The 21,133-nt window shown below is 40.4% G+C and overlaps 1 protein-coding gene across 5 annotated transcripts in view; it reads right to left on the reverse strand.

Annotated features, from left to right (window-relative positions):
* The window catches only part of LOC110489714 (dipeptidyl aminopeptidase-like protein 6), a 342,826-nt gene that overhangs the window by 134,422 nt on the left and 187,271 nt on the right, over positions 1 to 21,133 (reverse strand). The gene's annotated exons all lie outside the window — the stretch shown is intronic.

The following is a 21,133-nucleotide window of genomic DNA, read 5'->3' on the forward strand; positions in this document are numbered from 1 at the left end:
AAATTGATGACGTATGTCTCGCAGCTGAGAGTCAAGTGTGGCGACAAATGGATTCGGTTCAGTCAGTCGTCCTGACAAGTCTTTCCCAGCCAGTCTATACTGGCTAGCTGGCTAAAACAGCAGCACAGCGCTAGTTAAAATAAAGATGTTTATTTCGATGGGCAAGGGAGAAATACCTTTTAGTATTGGCCACCATCTGGATTTGGTCAACATCTCTAATTTGTTCCATCCCACTTGATTTTATTTTGAGTAGGATAGCAGAATACACGATAAATAACTTGTAATATTGGAAGTAACCATCTGGATGTCACCATGATACAATCCACTGCTCAATGGGGAGAGTTTGCGCTGCAACACAACAACACGGAGCACAGTGTCTTTCGCTCCTGCTTGCCGCAGTAAGGAGAGGGAAGATGCTACACTGAACAAAAATATGCAACATGTAAAGTGTTGATCCCATGTTTCATGAGCTGAAATAAAAGATCCCAGAAATGTTCCATACTCACAAAAAGCTTATTGCTCTCACATTTTGTGCACAAATATATCCCTGTTTGTGAGCATTTCTCCTTTCTCCAGGTGTTTGATATCAAGAAGCTGATTAAACAGCATGATCATTTCACAGGTACACCTTGTGCTGGGGACTATAAAAGGCCACTCTAAAAATGTGCAGTTTTGTCACACAACACAATGCCACAGATGTCTCAAGTTGAGGGAGCTTGCAATTGGCATGCTGACTGCAGGAATGTCAACCATAGCTGTTGCCAGATAATTGAATGTTCATCGCTCTACCATAAGCAGCATCCAACGTCATTTCAGAGAATTTGGCAGTATGTCCAACTGGCCTCACAACCGCAGACCACGTGTATGGCGTCATGTGCGCAAGTGGTTTGCTCATCGTTGTGAACAGAGTGTCCCATTGTGGCATTGGGGTTATGTTATGGTCAGGCATAAGCTACAGACAACAAATTGCATTTTATTGATGGCAATTCGAATGCACAGAGATACTGTGACGAGATCCTGAGGCCCATTGTCGTAGGCTAACAGTTATGAGGGGGAAAGTGAAACCAAATTATTAGGGTGAGGATAGGACTGTTGCGGTGCTATATTACCACCACACCGGGGGTCACAAGTCATGAAGGCAGTCAAATTCCACGTGCTCATTTAGTCACGGTAATTAGGCCTCTCTGTTGCTGCTGATGGTCATTAGTAGAATACCAAAATTGGTACTCAGCACTCTATTGTCTCTCTAAATCACTCTGACATCAATGCAAATGTAAATTAAAATCTAATCAAACACTTCATGAGAGCCCATGAGCTCATGTTACGCAACATTTCTATAGGCTATTGTCATGCATGTCCATGAGAAACCAAATAGGTCAGATCAGGTTTGCAATGAATAACTTCAATCAGACCCCCTCTCACCATAGAAGGGGGGGACTAGTGGGAGTTAACAACTCACGCTCTGTTGAAAATCAAGGGAGAAGATCCAGACTTGCGCTCTCAAGATTCACCAAATGATTTTTTATTTATTTTACTTTTGTTTAGCTAGGCAAGTCAGTTAAAAACAAATTCTTATTTACAGTGGTGGCCTAGGAACAGTGTGTAAACTGCCTTGTTAAGGGGTAGAACAGCAGATTTTTACTTTGTCAGCTCAGGATTTGATCTAGCAACCTCTCGGTTACTGGCCCAACGCTCCAACCACTAGGCCACCTGACGGAATGTTCTTTGTTCCAATAGACTTTTCCAGCTGAAATTCTAACAACGAATACTGGAACAATATTTCTAACATAGAACGTGGGGAATGGTCAGAGGCGATCTATAGAACACTAATGTAATTTTGTTAGTTATTTTGTGATGTCATTAAAAATGTTATAAAGGAAATACTGTAACTTGGAAAGTATACCGACTACATATACGAAGTGTCCATACTCTGCGTTGTGCATGTAATATGAAAACTTATGAAAGTGTTTTTGTTAAGAGAGGGATGTGATTTGAGAAGCTGTAAGAGAGAGTTTTTTTTATAACTTTGCACAGTGAGTAATCACCACCCTGAGTGAGGTCAGAGAGCATGTCCGCCTGTCGGAACTTCCCCTTTTGAGCAAACTGTATGAATTCTGTGTTAAGAAAAAACACATTAGACCAGAAAGACGTGAAGCTGCAGCTGCACGTTTAAAGTGGTTTGATTCTAAACACGAGGTAGAGACGATAAACTCACATCCTGGACAATCACTGGTACGGCTGATTAGCTGTCTCTTCGAAAGTGAATTTAAGTAGGACCATCCTTTTACTCTGCTAAAACCATCGATATGACTGGCTAGCCTATCTTCAAAGAAGCTTCTTCAAGAGAGAATGGAAGGAAAGAGAGATCGCCAGCGAACCCAGGCATTTCACGTAAATACATTCATGATTTCTTACTCAAAGCTTGCGGCGGTTCGTGTGCATATGGTTACTGTGACACGACTCCAGCTACCATAGTCATAGACTGTTCTCTCTGCTACCGTACGGCAAGTGGTACCAGAGCACCAAGTCTAGGTCCAAAAGGCTTCTTAACAGCTTTTACCCCCAAGCCATAAGACTCCTGAACAACTAATCAAATGGCTACCCAAACTATTTACATTGTTCGTCGTCGTCCCCCTCCACCCCCTCTTTTACGCTGCTGCTACTGTCTGGATATTATCTATGCACAGTCACTTTAACTCTACCTACATGTAATCTACATGTACATATTACCACAATTACCTCGACTAACCTGTGCCCCCACACATCGACTCTGTACCGGTACCCCCTGTAAATAGAGTCACTACTGTTATTTCACTGCTGCTCTTTAACTATGTTATTTTTAACTTATCCATTTACCTAACACTTATTTACTTAACACTTATATTTCTTAAAACTCCATTGTTGGATAAGTGCTTGTAAGTAAGCATTTCACTGTAAGGTCTACACCTGCTGTATTCGGCGCATGTGACAAATATATTTAGATTTTATTTTTGATATGGTTACTGTAACAGTCTGTAATATTTATTTCTCACACAGAATAGGTCAACTTTTATACTATGGGGGATAGTAGATTGACATACGCTAGTGCTTTTGCTGTTCATTAGACAAACTCATCTTGCTGGCTGACGAAAGTACATTTTTATTTATTTATTTTTTATTTCACCTTTATCTAACCAGGTAGGCCAGTTGTGAACAAGTTCTCATTTACAACTGCAACCTGGCCAAGATAAACCAAAGCAGTGTGACAAAACAACAACACATAGTGTGACATAAACAAACGCACAATAAATAACACAATAGAAAAATCTATATACAGTGTGTGCAAATGTAGAAGAGTTGTGAGGTAAGGCAAAAAATAAGCCATGGAAGCGAAAAAATGACAATTTGGCAATAACACTGGAATGACAGATGTGCAAGTGGATAATAGAGATACTGGGATGTGATAATGATGTGCAAGTAGATAATAGAGATACTGGGGTGCAAAAAAGCAAGAGGAAAAGAAACAATACGGGGGTGAGGTAGTTGGGTGGGCTATTTACAGATTGGCTGTGTACAGGTACTGTGATTGGTAAGCTGCTTTGAAAGCTGTAGCTTAACCTCTCTTGGGTAGGGGGCAGTATATTCACGTCCGGATGAAAAGTGTGCCCCAAGTAAACTGCCTGTTACTCAGGCCCAGAAAAGCATATAATAGATGTGGATAGAAAACATTATAATGTTTCTAAAACTGTTAAAATCATGTCTGTGAGTATAACAGAACTGATACGGCAGGTGAAATCCCGAGGACAAACCATCCCAAAAAAATAATAATTCAGCCTACCACTATTTTCAATGGCTGTCACTTTTATTAGAAGGCCAAGTCCTCCCAGATTGCAGTTCCTAGGGCTTCCACTAGATGTCAACAGTCTTTAGAAAGAGTTTCAGGCTGGTTTTTGAAAAAATGAGCCAGAAATTGTAGTTTATCTAGGTGGCTCCCATTTTGGCTGTAGTGTTTCCAAGCACGTGTACTTTTCTCCGGTAGAGACAATAATGATTCTCCGTCTTAAATTTGATAGTTTATTTACGTATTATGGTACCTAAGGTTTGATTATAAACGTTGTTTGACTTGTTTGGAAAAGTTTATTAGTAACGTTTGGGATTCATTTTGTATGCATTTTGATGGAGGGAAACTGGGTGAAATATTGACTGAAGCGCGCCAGCTAAACTGAGTTTTTATGGATATAAGGACCATTTGTGATGTAACTGGGAACATTGGAGTGCCAACAGAAGAAGATCATCAAAGGTAAAGCATTTTTTATATCGCTGTTTCTGACTTTCGTGTCACACCTGCCTGGTTGAAATGTGTTTTTCTTGGTCAATTGGAGGTGTGCCTGTCTATGTATTTCAAGGCCTACCTTCAAACGCAGTCCCTCTTTGCTTGACATCATGGGAAAATCAAAAGATATCAGCCAAGACCTCAGAAAAGAAATTGTAGACCTACACAAGTCTGGTTCATCCTTGGGAGCAATTTCCAAACGCCTACGTACCACGTTCATCTGTACAAACAATAGTAGGCAAGTATAAACACCATGGGACCACGCAGCCGTCATACCACTCAGGAAGGAGACACGTTCTGTCTCCTAGAGATGAACATACTTTGGTGTAAAAAGTGCAAATAAATCCCAGAACAACAGCAAAGGACCTTGTGAAGATGCTGGAGGAAACAGGTACAAAAGTATCTACATCCACAGTAAAACGAGTCCTATATCGACATAACCTGAAGTGCCGCTCAGGAAGGAAGAGGCCACTGCTCCAAAACTGCCATAAAAAAAGCCAGACTACGGTTTGCAACTGCACATGGGGACAAAGATCGTACTTTTTGGAGAAATGTCCTCTGGTCTGATGAAACAAAAATAGAACTGTTTGGCCATATTGACCATCGTTATGTTTGGATTATGTGGATATATTGAAGCAACAGGGAGTTAAAGCTTGGTCACAAATGGGTCTTCTAAATGGACAATGACCAACAGCATACTTCCAGAGTTGTGGCAAAATGGCTTCAGGACAACAAAATCAAGGTATTGGAGTGGCCATCACAAAGCCCTGACCTCAATCCCATAGAAAAATGTGGGCAGAACTGAAAAAGCGTGTGTGAACAAGGAGGCCTACAAATTCACCCAACTTATTGTGGGAAGCTTGTGGAAGGCTATCTGAAATATTTTACCAAAGATAAACAATTTAAAGGCAATGCTACCAAATACTAATTGAGTGTATGTAAACTTCTGACCCACTGGGAATGTGATGAAAGAAATAAAAGCTGAAATAAATCATTCTCTCTACTATTATTCTGACATTTCACATTCTTAAAATAAAGTGGGGATCCTAACTGACCAAAGAGAGGAAATTCTTACTTGGATTAAATGTCAGGAATTGTGAAAAACTGAGTTTAAATGTATTTGGCTAAGGTGTATGTAAACTGTAGGTATTTGTAGTTGTCCACATATTCTAAGTCAGAACTGACCAGAGTAGTGATGCTAGTCGGGCGGGAGGTAGAGCACGCCCGACTAGCACGCACTTAGTTTCACTTGCATTTAAAAGCAGTTAGAGGCCTCCGAAGGAGTGTTGCATTGCATTGAAGCCCAGAACATCAGCTGTCTGTATTTGGGTGAAGGAGAAGCGGGGGGGGGGGGGGGGGGGTAGCCAGATGCAAAGCATGGCCAGCCGTAGAAAAGTGCTATTTGAAATGATTGATTATAGTAATTTTATCGGTGGTGACAATGTTTCCTACCCTCAGTGCAGTGGACAGCCTGGAGGAGGTGCTCTTATTCTCCATGAACTTTACAATTTCACAAAACTTTTTGGAATTAGTGCCTCAGGATGTAAACTTCTGTTTGAAAAAGCTAAACTTAGCTTTCCTAACTGACTGAGTGTATTGGTTCCTGGAATTTTATCAAGAGCAGTCAAGTTTGGGTGAACCAAGCGCTACATCTGGCGTTAGTGTCAAACGTCAGTTTGCAATTTCATAAAAACTGATGCACGGGCAATTTCTAGCCCCAACACCAGGTTCTGTAATTTACCTGTAACATCAGCACCCTTCTGCTCAGATGGGATGGGTGGAAATATTTGAGGAGTATCCTTAAAAACAGGATCTAATGTGCTTATTTCAGGAAGGGCTGGCAGGGATATTTAAGACCAACTAAAAGCTGGTTTAAGAGGTAACACGGATGGTTATGTCATGAATGTTGACGGCAGAAAACGCAGCCTATCCAGCCATGACACACACTGCCCATATGAGCGTGGAACAAGATGTGCTTTTGGTGCCTGTATACTTCGTATTTATACAAAACAAATCTAAAAGCAATATGCAACAGTTTCAACAATTTTACTGAGGTACACTTCATAGAAGGAAATCAGTAAATTTAAATAAGTTCATTAGGCCCTAATTTATGGCTTTCACAAGACTGGGTAGGGTTGTACCTGGTAGGTTCCTTTATAATTTGTGTGAGATTGAGGGCATCTAGTTTAGATTGTAGGTGGACAGTTCTCCCAATATCTTCAACATGTACCTCAAAATTGAATAAGTACGCATGCAGTTGCGTCCCCGATGTGTCTGTCTTCACTTGTAGCCTGTGAGAAAGACCCGATCACATGATGGAGAGCCATGTGAGTGAGAGGTGCTTTAGAGCACGCAGCACTCAGAGAGAAGGGCACAACGCAGCACTGCAGGTCAAGGGCACAACGGCCACAGGCCGTAAAGGGTATTGATGTTTTTAGGGTACATTAAGGCCACACAAAAGGGATGCAGCCATGAAATTCAAAGCATTATCAAGTGCTTGTCAAATTGTGAATGAGAGACTGATAAAATGTGTACAGAGCCTGCACAAAAAAACAAAGCAGAGCTCATGCCTTTCAAGAAACTTAAAAAAAAAGTCGCATCATGCAGCCTTACAATGTATTAAAAATCAAAACATATAGCCCAACATTTATAACAACTAAAGTTACATTAACTCTAAATTAAGCATATAGGAATACCTGTTAACCGCTCAACACAGAATAACCGCATGTGCGCACTCCCGCAAATCGATTGGAGAAAATATCCTTTCTATTTTATTCAGCTTTGTTTAATTGTATTCTTCATAAGATAAAATAATTTAAAAAAATTCTAAGCAAATCTTGTCTGCTAAATTAACTAGTGTAGCCCACAGCCATTTGGCATAGCCAGGAACTAACATAAAGACAACTCAGAGTATGTTATTCTGTTCTTCTGTACCAAAGGTCTGCATCAGTGGTGGAAGCCAGGACATGTTAAATGTGTTTATGTTAATTAACGTCAATTACCGTGAGACAGACAACTATTTGCTTGACAATCACCGACTGACAACATTTTGTGACCGCCACAGCCCTAGGTGAGGCACATGGGCTACTAACAGCTTACTACACAACATAAACTTAGTATTACTTTCTTAGCTACAGTATACACAACATTTTTGGACTCACTTTGCTGTGCTGTACTCACTTGAACAGGAAGGTGGCACAGCAGTCCTTCTTGTGGGCAAATTTAGCCATCAAACTTTGGCATTATCTGTGAGTTCAAGACAACTGGGAACTCTGGGGGGGAAAATAAGGTTGAATCATGACTTCAGTGATCTTCAGGTCAGAGCTCTAGAAACTTGAAATGCTGAGTTGGATGACCGTTCAAAACTTATTTTCCCAGTCAGAGCTGTTTTTTTCAGAGTTCCCAGTTGTCTTGAACTCGCTGAAGTCTGAGATTTCCCAGTTGTTTTGAATGCGGCAGAAGTCATGCTGGATTAGCATAGCCAATGTATTCAAACTTTTCTGGCCCATGTCCAATGGCCGATAAGAACCGATACGTTTTATCTATCATTTTTCTTAATTTGAAAGGATTTGCCAGTAGTTTGTCGACTTAATTCATGAAGATGACTGCTTGTCTAGCTTGCTAGCTAAGATTTTGAAAGGATGATGTTGACATGATCAGTCCAATCAAAGCTACATTAGATATAACGTGATCTGACAATAACCTTGAGCCTTCTTGGATGGGCACTTCTAATGTAAATCTATGGCAGCACCCTGGGGGCTTGAATTTTTGAGCTCTCCCCGTAGATTTTGCACTGATACAGTGTCCCCATGAGTGACAGAACACTGAGCCAATCACGGCGCAACTACAGAACATGACGAACCCCTACGCTCCGTAATTTCCGCTGGCTGACCCACCACCATGGAAAGCACTGAGCTATGCTGAAACACCTGCACTGTGAAGCTGCCTTACTCAAGAAAGCAAGAGGCCATGTTTTTATGCAGCTTTATTAACTCAATCATTTATTTTTTACATTGTTTGCAAACAGATATGGGACACGTATTAATGCCAAAATAACATGCTAAACAGGTGGGGCACAAAACAGGTGGTCCACCTGTTCCACCTGCCCTGAATGACAGGTCACCACTGCACATAATTGTATGCAATGCGTTTTTAATATCTACTTGTCTTTGTATTTATTATGGATCCCCATTAGTTGCTGCCAAGGCTGTTCAACTCTTCTAAATACAGGGTTTTCTAGCTTTAAGAGTGAGATCTGCACCATTAGACAGAAAGTGTAAAGCTGTAGAAGATTCATTGCCATAGGTGATTGCAGCATCCCCAGATGGCTTGAAAGGGTAGATATGCTAAACAATTCTTGAAATTGAGGCATCCAGGTTGCTCGGTTAGAAAATAGATAGTTGAACCATGTATACTGTAAGTATCTTTTAATGTACTGTCTCTCTTTAGGGCTAATGTATGCAGCGGAGTGCTTCAGCGGAACAGAACATGAGAAAACAAGTTTAAATTGGTGCTAGGGGAAGCAGAGTGTATCCAACCAAAATGGTCTTCCTTGAATTTAAAGTCTCTCAGTAACAGCATTAAAATAAAATAAAAAATCCTGACAGAAGTGCCTAAGATATTGAGCACAAGGCAACTAAGATGCAATTATCATGACTAGAAATGTCAGTTGTTATCAGCGGTCATGATTTTACATAACCTCTGTTATGTTGTGTCATAATTACGGCATGCAAATACTTTTTATAGATACACTTCATGATATTACTGTAGCCTACAAAAAAAAATTACACTTCAGACATTTGAAGACAAATTCAAATGAGCTACACTAAGGGCTCTATTTTAACAAACATAACGCAATGGTCAATCTAATCACTGGGCGGTAGAATACTGTTGGGTCAGGGGGTGTCAAATATTTTTGCTATTTTCACAAGTACAATTATCGGTGCAGTTGCTGGCGTTGGCGTGAAAGAGCTGGGTTTTGATGAATAAACAAGTTGTGAGTGTGTCAAGGCTTGGTCCCTCACTGGCCAATCGGAACGTGCTCCATGGCTAAATACTGTATGTGGTTGCTTCAAGTTGTGTATTTACAGTGTTTTATGTATTGCCTTGGAAACAACTTCAATTTTAGTCTGTTATAGTTTGTTAAACAGCTTACAGAAACAAAATAACAAAATGTATACCTATCCCATCTTTGCTAAATATGTTCACTTGAACCTGTTGTTCCACTGTTGTAAGTAATTGCATAGCTTCAATGTTGAAATATATAAATAGCATTCACACTGATAAAGGGGCTAGGCCTACTATAAATTGCAGTATGGCTGAGCATGGACATGCCAAATGTTGTCAATAAGCAATATTAAATTCACCAAAAAGAGAGCAAAGAATTATAATCAAATTCTAAACAAAACAACAACCTAATTGCTTCCAGTGGGCATATAATATTAAAACACAGACTATGGAGGGTTTTACGCACATCTTTCCCAGTAGCTGGACAAAGATCCAATATAAAAAGAAAGAGAGAATGTCCACTCACCATCATACTGCTCCCAAATATAATGTTCTATATACATATTGGAACCACATTACAGATCACATTCACATTTCTCCATATTGCCTGTGCGCCACAGACATTCTCGACACAAAACCAGGACAGTGAATCATTCTAATAAGTTTGGTTTTGATAAAATTAAATGAAAAACAAGCAATCTGTTTGTTTTATTCAACAACAATAAATACATGTAAATCATTTTAATGATATCATAAAATCACCAGGATAAAAAAAACATTGAGGCATTGCTGTTGAACCAGCCTTCGTTATAGTAGGCCTAAAGTTAGCCTACATGGTGCTTGGGTTTTAAAAATATGAAAACGAAAACAAACAATTGTTACAGGAAAATCAATTTGAAATATGAGGTTCACCGGTATTCACCGAGGTTCTCATCTCTTGTTTCAGGATAGGCATGGACTAGGGATGCACATTTCTGTACGTTTTGCTGCCAACTAACTGACCCTCATTAACTATCAACCAATCAAGTTTATTATTGAACAAGTAACTCCTGTAATGAAGCAGCTAATAAAACGTCATATTCAAACATTTGTCAAAATGCAATATTCGGAAAATGCCGTTCTAAAACAGACAACCTAATGCGAGCAGTTGTGACAGAGATGAAAATCTCCGTTAGAAATTTAGAAAGAGTGGGAATCTAATAGCAACTACTACGGTGGTTGCTAATATGACTTGGATTGTGCCTTTGGCTTCTGGATAATGAAAGAAAGTTGATATGAAAACCAAAAGAACAGGAGAGAAATGCCTTTTAATGGCACGAGGAAGTCTTTATAAATGGATGGATTTTCGCAAAGCTACTTTGAAGGAAGGAAAGACATGTTTCATTATTTGAAGTAAAGTAAAACGTTCAGGTTTCAAACAATTATACTGCCTCAAGCTCGCATTGCAAAGTGTTGGGTGATGCGCTGATAGTCAATGGTAGGCAGGCCTATGCCCCCGAATGTTGAATGTAAAGGGCGCTTTAATTACGAGCTGAGATTAATAAATCGTGGCCACAAGTTTGGAAACACGATTGCATTTAGAATTGTTATTTGTTGGTCAATGGCTGGGCTTACAAAAGCAGGTTTCACTCCAGTAGCCTACAGATGAGCTACTCTGGTGCTGTCTGACAGGTGGTAGGCTATTCCCCTCCTCAAACTCTGCAATTTAATTCCACCAAATGATGCAAATTAACCAATAGACTGATAAGCATGATTGGTCAAATGTATTTTCAGCAACTAACCGATTAATGGTTAACCGATAACATCCCTAGCGTGGACACATGTAGCCTACATCATGGAGGTGGTTTTACACACGTCCAAAACGGGACCTGCATGGCTAAAATAATGTGGGCCTTCCTTCAATGCATAGATAAAAAGGGAATGTCAGCTCACTGTTTTGTCCCTCACAAACTTGATCTTTTAATAAAGCTTTGGTGAATAAGATTGATTTCCAAGCGGTCTCACGGGCCAAACATTTTATCAACAGTCTTGACTAGGCTACTTGATCACATTGGGCATGACAAAAGGAAAACAGCCTTCATTGAGAGGAGAGGAGGCTATGCTTGTTTTTTAATCAAATGAACAAAAATCTTAACGCAACATGTAAAGTGTTGGTCCCATGTTTCATGAGCTGAAATAAAAGATTCCAGAAATGTTGAAGAGTATTTCTGTCTGTAATAAAGCCCATTTTTGGGGGAAAAACTCATTCTGATTGGCTGGGCCTGGCTCCCCAGTGGTGGGCCTAGCTCCCAAGTGGGTGGGCCTATGCCCTCTCAGGCCCACCTATGGCTGCGCCCCTGTTCAGTCATGTCAAATCCATAAATTAGGGCCTAATGAATTCACTTCAATTTACTGATTTCCTTCTATGAAATGTAACTCAGTAAAATTGTTGAAACTGTTGCATATTGCTTTTAGATGTTTTTGTTGTTGTATAAATACGAAGTATACAGGCACCAAAAGCACATCTTGTTCCATGCTCATATGGGCAGTGTGTATCACGGCTGGATAGGCTGTGTTTTCTGCCGTCAACATTCATGACATAACCATCCGTGTTACCTCTTAAACCAGCTTTTAGTTGGTCTTAAATATCCCTGCCAGACCTCCCTGAAATAAGGACGTTGGATCATGATGTTTTTAAGGACACTCCTCAAATATTTCCACCCATCCCATCTGAGCAGAAGGGTGCTGATGTTAGACAGGTAAATTACAGAACCTGGTGTTGGGGCTAGAAAATGCCAGTGCGTCAGTTTTTACGAAATTGCAAACTAACATGCATATGACACGAACACCAGTGTAAGAAAATAACTATCCTTTTTTCAAAAGGTACCTTGAAACAAACCTATGACTACTTTCAAATCAACACAAGTATTATTGACATAAAGTTGATTTACTATCTTACACTTCAGGGGCTCTCAAACAAAGCATCAATGTTCACACAAATTTAACCCAATGTAATTTATTACAGCCCTGGGTTAATGAAACATTTCTGGGAAGAGACATTGCATTCAATATCCAAATACTGTATATCAATGAGTTACTTATACACATTGTGTATTGTAACATTGTAAATGTTAATTATACCCGTTTCCTTCCATTCTCCTCTAGTTCTTAGCAGATATTTTAGTATGTGCAGGCTGCTTTGTTAATGAAGTGTGGGCACTTTGTTTTGGTGAGGTAAATTACTCTGGAATCCCAAATGGGTGTCTGCAGTGTCAGACCCACATGACAAGCACACTGCTGCACAGTGGGAGGAACGCAATGTCCTTCAAACAGAGGGCCTACTTTTAGACTCTTCGCCTGCCTGCTTAAACAATTGCAAAGCAATTGAATCCCTTTCCAAGTGAACACAAAGTATCCTCAAACACTGAATAGCATAGACTTGTACACAATACACAAAACAAACTCTCACACACTTACAATCATACTCCCACAGACATAGACAAGTTAATATTAGTACAAGCACTACTAAGGCACTTCAGTGTGTCGTAGTGATCAAGCACTACTACACAACCAGCCTGCTCCTACTGTATTTATCACTGACAGCATGATGTATCAAGCCAAAAGGGATTGACAAATCAATGAACTCTAAAAAAAAATATGCCCAATCTGAACCAGATGCCCCTATTGGCTGATGACTGATACTGTGCTGTTCAGCCTCTGTGTTTGCAACGTAACAACATTCCCATCATCCTGCAGTGGGGGAACCTGTATACAAACCTCAACCCAAGTGATGTTGACAAATGGACGAGGAGAGGATGATGAATGCCTGTGGCTTTGCCTCCGTTTAAACACAATTCCTTGGAAGTTACAGATTAATTGAGTGACGATGCCAACCTGCCGGAACAAATGGAGGCCCTAATCATTTCCCCCCCAGTGCCAAGATGGCTGCCAACCAAATGAACTGGAAAAAGTGCTCAAGACTGATGAGATGTCGCCTACTAATCAATACCAATGCAACCTCAAAATACTGTGTCAATTGATCGTTTTGGCACTGGTAATAGCCTTGTAATCACTGGAAGTCATCACAACAAGGATTACAACGATGTATGGTGAATTGATAATTTAGTGACTTTCTGTCAGTGTTGATAACATACATCATGGAAAGTGTATTCTGGTTATACAAAGGAGACTGATAAGTCTGTCCATGAATCCAGCAAGCTCATATTCCACAAGCTCATATTCACAATGATAGCCAGTGCTTCTTAAGTACATACAATACCTGCAGTGTTTGTTGTTACTTTAGAGTATACAAAAAGCACAGTGGAGGCAAAAAACAGCAGCCTAACAGTCAATTACACTACAGGGCCCAGAGGGAGAGTCCACTTTGATCTATAATCGTTATCTCTGTTAAGGGGATGGTGAACATGGGAATAAATGCCTAATGGCCATTGGTTCAAATCATTCAAAAATAAAGGCAGACAAAGAGTGCATTTCCTGTAGTGTTTTTCTTGGTTTTACTAGTGTATAGCAGCGAGAGCAAAAGATGGTGATATACCAGACTTCAAAATCTGTGACGCAAACTGTACTATATGTTCCTGGCTGACTTGAGTACGATTTTTTATTGAGATTTACGGGAAGATCTAAAGCTTTAAATCCCACCGCTAGGGAAAAGACGTCTCTTTCTCTATGAATGTACATCTGTTGTTGTCTTGATTGGGACTCAGTCTTACAGAGCCATTTTGGATGCTTCACTGAAAGCTAAGAATAGCAACAGGGCTGTACATTATAAGGAAATGTGTGTGTGTGTGTGTGTGTGTGTGTGTGTGTGTGTGTGTGTGTGTGTGTGTGATAAAACTGTACAACTTCCCAGCACACCAATCTGTAGGGGGAAATGGATTCTAAAATGGCTTTCTGAACCATATCAACTACACTCTTTCAGAATGTGCCTTGTCGTCGCATATGGCCATAGCCATCTCTCAGCGTTACATTAGCTCTTCTAGCAAACTCTTCGATATAGAAAACCACCAGCGTATAGCATAGAACCCCTGGGACCAAGAGCAATGTTCTGTTACTATTGAAACAGAGAGTACTGTTTTGAACCTTAGCACAGCAAAAAAAAAAAAAAAACTACTCATGGTTATGATTGAACCAAAGGAATGTATGTACTCATGTCACAATTCACAACAAACCATTACTACACTGAAGACATATTCTGTCATGCATAAAATCTATCTGTGTTCATGCTGTGGCGTGTACTGCTGCTTGGATTGTATTATGCTACCCATGAATTACAAAACGGGTACTACAAAACAAAGTATGTGAAATAAATGTGTGCTTGTCACAGGGTGTCTAGAAAATCCTAAAGCCTTCCAACAGATTCTTAGCATATGAATACTACTAGTGCTCTCCACATTCATCCATAGGAATACTACTACTGCTTTTCACACACATACGAATACTACTAGTGATCTCCATATACACTATATGAATACTACTTGTGATCTCCATATACACTATATGAATACTACTAGTGATCTCCATATACATTATATGAATACTACTAGTGATCTCCATATACATTATATGAATACTACTAGTGCTCTCCACATCCATCCACATAAATACTACTAGTACTTCACACACAAACTCAGCAACAAAAAACAAAGTCCTCTCACTGTCAACTGCGTTGATTTTCAGCAAACTTAACATGTGTATATATTTCTATGAACATAACAAGATTCAACAACTGAGACATAAACGGAACAAATTCCACAGTCATGTGACTAACAGAAATTGAATAATGTGTCCCTGAACAAAGGGGGCTTCAAAATCAAAAATAACAGTCAGTATCTGGCCCTAGACTTCTGTGAAGTTATTTGCATTTTTTCAAATAATCTTTGAAAGACAGGGTCCTGAAAGACAGGGCCGTTTATTTTTTTTGCTGAGTTTACATATGAATACTACTAGTGCTCTCCACATTCAACCATATGGATACTACAAGTGCTCTCCACATACACTATATATCCATAAGTATGAGGTCACCCCTTCAAATTAGTGGATTCGGCTACTTCAGCCACACCCTTTGCTGACAGGTGTATAAAATCGAGCACACCGCCATGCAATCTCCAAAGACAGACATTGGCAGTAGAATGGCCTTACTGAAGAGCTCAGTGACTTTCAACATCACACCGTCATAAGATGCAACCTTTCCAACAAGTCAGTTCGTCAAATGTCTGCCCTGCTAGAGCTACCCCGGTCAACTGTAAGTGCTGTTATTGTGAAGTGGAAACGTCTAAGAGCAATAATGGCTCAGCTGCGAAGTGGTAGTCCACAGAAGCTAACAGAACGGGACCGCTGGGTGCTGAAGCACATAGCGTGTAAAAATCGCCTGTCCTTGGTTGCAACACTCACTACCACGTTCTAAATTGCCTCTGGAAGCAAAGTCGGCACAATAACTGTTCGTTGGGAGCTTCATAAAAGTGGTTTCCATGGCTGAGCAGCCGCACACTAAGATCACCATGCGCAATGCCAAGCGTTGGCTGGAGTGGTGTAAAGCTCGCCGCCAATGAACTCGGGAGCAGTGGAAACGTGTTTTCTGGAGTGATGAATCACGCTTCACCATCTGGCAGTCCGACAGATATTTCTGGGTTTGGCGGATGCCAGGAGAACGCTACCTGCCCGAATGCATAGTGCCAACTGTAACGTTTGGTGGAGGAGGAATAATGGTCTGGGGCTGTTTCTCATGGTTCGGTCTAGGCACCTTAGTCCCAGTGAAGAGAAATCGTAACACTACAGCATACAATGACATTGTAGATGATTCTGTGCTTCCTTCCTGTTTTAGCATGACAACGCCCTCTTGCACAATCGAGGTCCATACAGTGTGGAAGAACTTTACTGGCCTGTAGAGCTTTGAGCTCAACCTCATCAAGCACCTTTGGGATGAATTGGAATGCCGACTGTAAGCCAGGCCTAACTGCCCAACATCAGTGCCCAACCTCACTAATGCTTGTGTGGCTGAATGGAAGCAAATCCCTGCAGCAATGTTCCAACATCTAGTGGAAAGCCTTCCCAGAAGAATGAAAGCTGTTATCGTAGCAAAGGGGGAACAACTGATTTTGGAATCAGCTGTTCGACGAGCACCCTGAAGAAGGCACAGTGATGCCGAAACGTTGTTGATTTACCCAATAAATTACTGGGAGTTTAAATATGGAGTTTGCGACTCTATTTTTATAGTTTATAGTTTATTTGCCGTAAGTCAGCAACTCCACACAAAATAATGATTCTGGGTGTGCTCCAGCTCATGCTTTTTGGTGTCCACATAATTTTGGTCAAGTAGTGTACATCCATATGAATACTACTAGTGCGCTTCACATGCATCCATATATATACTACTAGTCCTCTCCACATACATACACATAATACTAACATATTTTATTCACACAAATCCTATTTTAGTAGAGCGCTGCCAGGTTCCCCTGTTCTTACTTGCCTGACCCAAAATGGTCTGTATCAGGATATGTATTGGGAAAAGTAATGAAATGTCTGACCCTCTGACTGTGTGTCTCTGTGAGTGTGTGTGTGTGTGTGTGTGTGTGTGTGTGTGTGTGTGTGTGTGTATGTGTGTGTGTGTGTCTCTGTGCGTGTGTATGTGTACAAAACCTCCCCACAGTGGTCCCCACATTAACAGGGCTCTTCTGACCCTTCATCTTGACTCAGGGAGGATGCATCGGCACGCTGCTCTCCCCTGGGGAGAATACTGTAGAATACGCTGAGCTTGTGGATACGTATCAGTCCTCTGACCACTCAGACGTGAAATCACAAACAGAAGAGGACTCAGAAGCCATGGTCTGCATTACAAGCATCAGATTGGCTGGGGGACACGTCTATGGTGGCCGGTGACTGATGGTTGTTTGTTTTCTCAGCCTCATTAGCATACTCTGCCCTATTGGTTGAGGATGGGGTTGATGCTAATCAGTCTGGTAATGGCCTCTACCTTCTAACCTGCAGGTTTAGGAGAACATATACAAAGGAATTGTTGTCATGACAACTAAGTGCAGCTGCACCAACATGGTTTGTGGAGTTGATATGTTAGGCATTGTTTGTTTTCTTCTGTGGAAGCACAAGTGCTTGCCAACCAATTTTTCCTGAAGTCATTACTATAATGCCCAAAGCAAATACTTTATTTGTGATTTTGAGAAAAGGTTGTCCTTAAATGAGAGAACATATTAGGCTGTAGTGGGAAGAAATCAGTATTGATCATTAGCCAATAGATGTTGTCAGCTGTCATTGAAACATCATAGGTTTAAGACAACTATGAAATATGCATTAGAAACACAAAAGGGTCTTCCTCAGTACAACTATTATGGCCCATGTTGACTCCAATGTATGTAAATTGTAAAGTATTTTGTCTGTAATGTATTTTTCAGACCCCTGTAAGACTAGCTGACGCCATTGGCGTCGGCCAATGGGGATCCTAATATATCAAATCTAACACTGCTCACAGTTGTGTGACATTATATGGATGTCCTTTGGGGAGTGGACCGTTCTTGATTCACACAGGAAAATGTTAAGTGTGAAAAACCCAGCAGTGTTGCAGTTCTTAACACAAACCGGTGTGCCTGGCACCTACTACCATACCCTGTTCAAAGGCACTTCAATATGTTGTCTTGTCCATCCACCCTCTGGAATGGCACACATACACAATCCATGTCTCAACTGTCTCCTTTAACCGGTCTACTCACCTTCATATTAACGGATTGAAGTGGATTTAACAAGTGATATCAATAAGGGATCATAGACTGACCAGGTGAAACCTATGTCATGGAAAGAGCAGGTGTTTGTAATGTTTTGTACACTCAGTGTAGATACTTGTCACTCTGGCCAATAGCACGTCGCAGCATCCAGTAAAAATGTTCAGCACCTGTTAACCACCACTAAGGGCATCACATTTCAGGACCATCAGATGCTCAGCCTGTGTAATAGATTTCAGCACCATTAAATGGACAGCTCCACCACAACATTTCAGCCCCACCAATACGACAGCTCCTAGGACCTAAGGGAGAGGCACAATGACTCAAGACCAGAAATGTAATCCTCTCCAGAATGCAGGGTATGAGATCTGGGCAATTCCACAATAACAGAATGATGACTTTATAATGTACAGTGCCATCGGAGGACAAGAAAAACAGAGACTAGGGAAAACCAGGAGCTGAGACAAAACGCTGGTAGGCTTGAACAAACAAGACGAACTGGCAACAGACAGACAGAGAACACAGGTATAAATACACAGGGTATAATGGGGAAGATGGGCGACACCTGGAGGGGGGTGGAGACAAGCACAAGGACAGGTGAAACAGATCAGGGCGTGACAACTGTAGTCCTTGTGAATAGAGTTGTATGGTTTGTTTGTCTCAACATCACTCTGTTATACTGGAATGGCCCAGATGTAAATTAATTATATACAGTACCAGTCAAACGTTTGGACACACCCACTCTTTCAAGGGTTTTTCTTTATTTTTGCTATTTACTTTGTAGAATAATAGTAGAATAATAGAGAAGACATCAAAACGATTAAATAACACACATGGAATCATGTAGTAACCAGAAAAGTGTTAAACAAATCTAAATATATATTTTTATATATTTGAGATTCTTCAAAGTAGCCACCAACTTTTCCTTGATGACAGCATTGCACACTCTTGGCATTCTATCAACCAGCTTCATGAGGAAGTCACCTGAAATGCATTTCAATTAACAGGTGTGCCTTGATAAAAGTACATTTGTGGAATTTCTTTCCTTCTTAATGCATTTGAGCCAATCAGTTGTGTTGTGACAAGGTAGGGGTGGTATACAGAAGATAGCCCTATTTGGTAAAAGAACAGCTCAAATGAGCAAAGAAAAAAACGACATTCCATCATTACTTTAAGACATGAAAGTCAGTCAACGTGGAACATTAATAACTTCTGAAGTTCTTCTTCAAGTGCATTCGCAAAAACCATCAAGCGATATGATGAAACTGGCTCTCATGATGAGAACCGCCACAGGAAAGGAAGACCCAAAGTTCAGTAGAGTTAACTGCACCTCAGATTGCAGCCCAAATAAACGCTTCGCAGAGTTCAAGTAACAGACGCATCTCAACATCAACTGTTCAGAGGAGTCTGCATGAATCGGGCCTTCATGACTGAATTGCTGCAAAGTTACCACTAGTAAAGGAGACCAATAAGAAGAAGACTTGCTTGGGCCAAGAAACACAAGCAATGGACATTAGACTGGTGGATATCTGTCCTTTGGGCTATTGAGTCCAAATTTGAGATTTTTGGTTCCAATGGCCGTGTCTTTGTGAGACGCTGAATAGGTGAACGGATGATCTCTGCATGTGTGGTTCCCACCGTGAAGCATAAGGTGGAGGTGTGATGGTGAGGGGGAGCTTAGGAGCTGGTGACACTGTCAGTGATCTATTTAGAATTCAAGGCACATTTAACCAGCATGGCTACCACAGAATCCTGCAGCGATACGCCAACCCATCTGGTTTGCGCTTAGTGGGGCTAACATATGTTTTTCAATGGGACAATGACCCAAAACACACCTTCAGGCTGTGTAAGGGCTATTTGACCAAGAAAGAGGAGTGATGGAGTGCTGCTTCAGATGACCTGGCCTCCACAATCACCCGACCTCAACCCAAATGAGATGGTTTGGGATAAGATGGACCGCAGAGTGAAGGAAAAGCAGCCACCAAATGCTCAGCATGTATGGGAACTCCTTCAAGACGGTTGGAAAATAATTCCAGGTGAAACAGGTTGAGAGAATGCCACTGTGCGAAGCTGTCATCAAGGCAAAGGATGGCTACTTTGAAGAATCTAAAATGTAAAATATATTTAGATTTGTTTTACACTTTTTTGGATTATACATGATTCCATGTGTTATTTCATAGTTTTGATGTCTTCACTATTATTCTACAATGTAGAAAATAGTAAAAAGAAAGAAAAACACTTGAATGAGTAGTTGTGTCCAAAAACTTGTATATACAGTATCAGTCAAAAGTTATGTATTTTATGCATTCTTCCATCGTGACTCAAGCCAGTTTATCCTCTGTACATGTAAGGCCATATTATGTGGTTACAATCACTCCCTTTCCAAGAAATGACCCTGTCTACTGGTACGTCTTTGAAACTAAATATTAATCATCAGAATCCTTCAATGAGTCATTCATAGTAAAATTGCAAATCGCAAAATGCCATTATACAGGGAAAGATGGATTTACCTGTGGACATTGGAGGGTTGACGGTAAAATCAGAATGTATGGTGGATTAGCAGCTTTGGGTGAAAATTCAGCACTTGAGGAAAGAGGAAATTAGTCATGTATAATTATTTAACTACAGGTACCGTAGATGTGAATGAAATAGCTGTAAGTAGCAGTATTTTTGTCCATTAGTTTAATCCAATTAAGGTAAGGATGGTAGGGGGAAAAAATAATATAATACATATAAATAAAACAACAGATTAGAAATGATGCAAACAATTAAATTGACAGAACCTGAAATATATCTGCAATATTAAAGCTGATCTACCCCCCCCCCCCCCCCCCCCAAAAAAAAATGTTGCAGTCAGAAGTTTACATACACCTTGGCCAAATACATTAAAACTCAGTTTTTCACAATTCCTGACATTTAATCCTAGTAAAAATTCCCTGTCTTTATTTTAAGAATGTGAAATGTCAGAAAAATAGTAGAGAGAATGATTTATTTCAGCTTTTATTTTTTTCATCACATTCCCAGTGGCTCAGAAGTTTACATACACTCAATTAGTATTTGGTAGCATTGCCTTTAAATTGTTTAA

The sequence above is a fragment of the Oncorhynchus mykiss genome, chromosome 15 (genome assembly GCF_013265735.2).
Source record: "Oncorhynchus mykiss isolate Arlee chromosome 15, USDA_OmykA_1.1, whole genome shotgun sequence".
Taxonomy (NCBI): Eukaryota; Metazoa; Chordata; class Actinopteri; order Salmoniformes; family Salmonidae; genus Oncorhynchus; species Oncorhynchus mykiss.